Source organism: Pteropus vampyrus, unplaced genomic scaffold (genome assembly GCF_000151845.1).
Source record: "Pteropus vampyrus isolate Shadow unplaced genomic scaffold, Pvam_2.0 Scaffold2, whole genome shotgun sequence".
NCBI lineage: Eukaryota > Metazoa > Chordata > Mammalia > Chiroptera > Pteropodidae > Pteropus > Pteropus vampyrus.
Window position 1 is genome coordinate 22,573,589 of NW_011888783.1, and position 5,249 is coordinate 22,578,837.

General features: G+C 33.1%; 1 pseudogene; it reads left to right on the plus strand.

Annotated features, from left to right (window-relative positions):
* The first annotated feature begins 1,194 nt into the window (after nt 1–1,194).
* LOC105290863 lies at nt 1,195–2,016 on the plus strand (annotated as a pseudogene).
* Nucleotides 2,017–5,249: the final 3,233 nt, after the last annotated feature.

The following is a 5,249-nucleotide window of genomic DNA, read 5'->3' on the forward strand; positions in this document are numbered from 1 at the left end:
ACTGGCGCTCAGTAAGCAGCTTCTCTCCCTCCTTGCTTTGTCTCTTTGCCACAAACACAAAAAAAACAGCATGAAGTTGAACGGGTCAGTAACAGTCAAGTTTGTTATCCACCACCCTTCCCTCCTGACCTTTGAAGAAGGTGATTTATCTTCTGTCCTGAGCAACAGAGACAATAGCGCCATGTGAAAAATAGAGATCTGGGCTGCTGTGGATAGTTCTTTTGGAGAGTCCATTGAGGTAGAAAGAGGAAAGAGAAGGCAGAGTTTCCTGTTTGAGTGTTTGTTTTATAAATCCTGTTTTCAGTTTCCCTTTGGGGACTACCATACATCTGATACAATATGGAAACAATGGCTGTACTCAGCGTAACGACATATGGTCTTATAGCAGATCTTAACTAATATGCTAATTAATATTAAGGCATATTGTTTACTCACCATTTAATTGAAAACACAATTTAAAATCTTGTTCTCCTGTGACATAACATTTAATGTGTCCAATAACTAACACACATAAAAGAACTACATATAGTGAATCATGATTGAATGTAACTTTTAGAAGGATGAGCAAATTCTGCCAGAATCAGCATCTGTACCTTTGTCTCTGTGGCAGAGTCAGAGCTCAGATATTCTTATACACATTTTTGTTCACTGTATTGAACTGAAGGGCTTGACATTTTTTTAACATTAGACACCCAAGAAATTCTAAGAGTAATTTCATAAAGGTGACGTCAGTAAACACCTAGGAAAAATACACAAGTCTTAAAGACGGTTATTATCCCCCTTTGTCACCTGAAGGAACCAATACTTGAAATGATAAGTATGGTTTTCATGTGGTCATGGGATATTGGCATGCTCACTGACAGATGGAATCATGTGAAAACTATTCAACTGCAATTCATGGAGATGGCGCAAATCTTACTCAATGGACTCTTAGGGGAAAAGCAAAAAGTATGCTCAGATATACTTTGAAGAAAACTGTTTAAGCATGATTAATAATAAATAAACATGAATAACCAAAAGTTATTTTAAAACTTTGAAGCTGTCTGTCCTGAATTAACATTAAAACAACAACAAAACTACTACCATTTGACAAGTTACTAGAATGTATAACACTTTGTATTTAAATTGACAAATGCTCAGAAAGGTTGTTGACATATTTGATTACGATTGAATTAAAATGAGGCAGGCGAAAAGATGGCAGCCGGGTTCAAAACTGGAATCTCTGGAGTATTACAGGACATTTTTGAAAAAGAACTGCCATCTTGATGGAAGAGAACTTGTTGAATTCAGAACCACAACTGTCAACATAAGTCTAACAAGTACTGCAGATGGTTCTACTTTGGTCAACCTGAGAAATACTACGGTAATTTGTGGAATTAAAGTGGATTTGCAGCACCAACACATGCCCTGATAAATTATACGTTGTGGTTCCTACCACCTCTGTGTTCATCGAGATTTTGGTCTGCACCTCCTAGAGAAGAGGCTCGAGTAGCTGGTCAGTTCATTGTTGATGTCAATGAAAATTCACAGGTAATTCAAACAAGAGGACTTACGCATTTCTTCAGGAAAGCCTGCTTGGGTTCTATACTGTGATCTTATTTGCCTCTGACTATGATGTAAATATTTTGAATGCTTGTACATTTGCTTTGTTAGGTGCTTTAAAAAAGTACAGTTGTCTGAAATTACTATAAATGAAGAAATTGATTTAGCAGAAGTTAATTTAAAGAAAAAAAAGTTATTTGAACCTTAGAACTCATCCAGTTGTAACTTCCTTTGAGGTGTTTGATGACACTCTGCTCAGAGTTGACCCTACTGGAGAGAAGGAACACCTAGCAACTGGAACTCTAACAGTGGTAATGGATGAGGAAGGCAAGCTACATTGTCTTCGCAAGACAACCAGATGGAAGAGGGCTTACTGGAGTTAAACTTCAGAACTGCATGAGTTGAGCAGTTTCAAGACACAAAGAAGTAAAAAAATTGATGGATGAAATAATTAAGAGTATGAATTCCAAATAAACAACCACTACATTTTAAACAGATTTGTAAAAACTGTTACACTGTGCACAGACATTTTATACTAAATAAATATCAAACCACATTCATCAATGAAAATTTAATTAAAATAAATTTTGGAAGCATGTAATTGGCACACAAATGTGCATATACCCTGGAGTTTAAAACCAGACTGTCTTTTCCATCTCCAATGTTAACCTGAGAAAATCAGTTTAAAGTAAAACCAGGAATTTATGGATGAGTGAACCTCTGATTTAACATGCAAACTTTTGTGTGCCTTTTCCCAAGGAGTCATAGTTTCATGACAGTAAATTTCAAGTGTTATCAAATCTGGTGATGTCTAGAATGACTAAATATACCATTAAATCAACTGGGTAAATATATATCATTCTGTCAGCTTCTCATGTGGGTTTTATAACATCAGCCTCACCACACTTAATTCAATGCCCTTCATCTGGTGGTTCTCAGTATATGTTTGCTATTGATAATGATGACAATAGTCCAAGCCATGATCTCATTTTCCAGACTGTGATCCCCTCTTCATTTTCAAGTTCCTCTCTAGGTCAGTAAGGTTTTAATTCTCTCTCATCATGGCAATAAACCTGTCATTGTGATCAGGTCAGGCATAAAATTTTCCAAGGCTAGCACACAAATTCCTTCTCTCGCATGCAAGTTTGCCTCATTCTGATTCTATCCTTGACAACAAGAAGACCATCCTCTATATCATCGGTCCATTTGTAGACCAAATGGTCTACAAGGACAGGGCATCTAAATTTTGCCAAGTTTATTTTGCAATCCACTGTCTGGTTCATTAATAAGGCAGAGATGACAATTTTTTCTTCTCAACAGCGGGAGGAATACACTTTTTTTTAACCTTTCAAAATGGATTATTACAGAATTTTAAAATGTGTAAGAAGAAGAGATACGTAAAGCATTTAAAATAGACCTTGTCCCCAGCATAAAACTTTTCATGAAGCTCCAAACATGTTTCTCTTCTTATGTCTGTAAAAAATATGTACCTAAATATTTAAGTGTTTTTTTTCCCTAAGATAAGTTAGATTTTAACAATTTTATGTATATCTCTAAAACTGCATTTTATTCATTTAAGTAAAGCAACAAAAAGTTGCATAAAGCTTTTAAACATAATCCAATGAGTATTTATAATTTGAATCATATTATATAACCATTATTCTTACTGTATCAATAGCCAAACTATGCCCCAGGTAGAAATATAGGAAAATGTATGTTATCTAATAACTTTTTATAGAAAGTTTCTGAGTTTTGGGTGTCCATAGTTTAGCTTCTTAGTATGTGTCTTATATGTTTGCTCTCACACTTTAAATGTTACGGGAATACAGATTTAGAATACAAGCTCACCATAATCCCATCCTGTCAAGGATAGCCACCATTACCAGTTTGGTATACATTAGCAATATACTAGTGTACTATAAGTTTAATAATATGAGATAATTATTTAGAGAAATATAAAAATATTTTGCTACTTTTTTCATTTGTTTATTTGATGTCTTTCCATGTCAGTGTATATTAGACTATCTCGTTCTTTTATTAAAGAGCAATATGATATTCCATTATATGGATTTACTATGATTTATTAAACTAATAACTACTGGCTGGTATTTAGAAGGTTTCTGAATTTTTACCCTTCATTGATTTATCCATGAACATCCTTTATGCAAGTATATGATTGTTTCTGTCAAATAACTTCAGAGAGGTAAAATTAATATTTTAACAAATATTGTCAAATATTACATGCAAAAGCATCATAAAGAATTTACATGCCTACCAATAGTATATAAGAAAATTTGTCTTACACACTTGTCAATGTTTTTAAAATCACTCAGTAACAATTTTGTAAACCTGGGTAACAAACACAGATTACTTCAGAGACAGATAACAAAATATGTGAAATAGCACAGAGTAAGAAAGTGGATTTTGGAAATTCAGCAAATTTAGTTTAAAAAAAAAAATGATGGCCAAATAAAATATATCTTCAGTTTTTAGGTAGGCAGTTTTCAGCCCTTTTCTAAATGGAATACACCTAGTTTTGATGCTTTAATTTTAAAGCACAGATGTTCCTTTACTAGAAAAAGCAGTACAATCTTTGATGAGATAACTTTACTACATACATCTTATTATTATCTTATTTTCTTTCTTTACATTTGTCTCAAATTTTACAGTTATAAGAAGAATCATTCTTGTGTAGATTTAGGATTCATTGTATGGTGTATTGTTTTTATGAGCACAAATCTTCCATAATAGGTATGTTGAAAACAATAAATATTGTCTTATATGTTGCGCATTTATAAACACAATTTTCTAATTCTTGTCAAGTTGGTGTAATGCCTTCAACTTTAAATATAAGATTATTTAAATACTATTATTCACATATCGGTATTAGAGGAAGAAGAAAAGGAAATACACTGCTTGTTCTGATTATAAGCAATATTCTGCTAAGATTTATACTGAACCTAGTTAAACTTCCTTGAGAAGAAAAAAGAAATTCCATTATTTTAGCTTGACAGAAACCAGAAGAGGAAAATTCTAGTTTCCTTTTGATAACAGTGGTTTTCGTGTGGTCTGTGAGAAAGGGTGAAGGCCATGGAGAAAATTGGCTCTACTCTCATTTCTTAGTCCCACGGCATCAATAAACCTCTGGAAGTTTCAACATAGAGCACACAATGTGAGCATGAGGCGGCTTGGCCTCTTTTAGCACTTGTTATGCCCTTTAACCTTATGAGACTATCAAGTAGAGATGACTAAGTAAGGGATTCCCATTGCTACAGGACGTTGAAAAACAGAGTTTAAAGCAGAATAGTTCCTCAGTCAGTCTGAGATGAGGGTGATGATGATTAAGAAGGAGAGTTTAGAAATGAGTCAGTTCTGTTATTCTAATTGTACTTTTGTATTTTTGACTATTATTTATGCCATATTTCTTTTGTTAAAAACCTAAAAAATAAAATACTTAGAGATAAAATAAAGCATAAAATTGCATCTAGTTTTTCAGCACTTTCGATTTATACCATATTTAACAAAAAGATAAATCTACCACCTCTGCTGGACATAAAAGGAATAGTTATATGATATTGACAACTGTAAATCAGACCTGTTAAAGACAATTCCTTAAGTGTTTGTGTGCAAAATACATCAAATTATCCTGTTTTGAAAAATCATCTTGATGAATAATTTTAATATTAAAAGAATTCTTAAGTATTTTG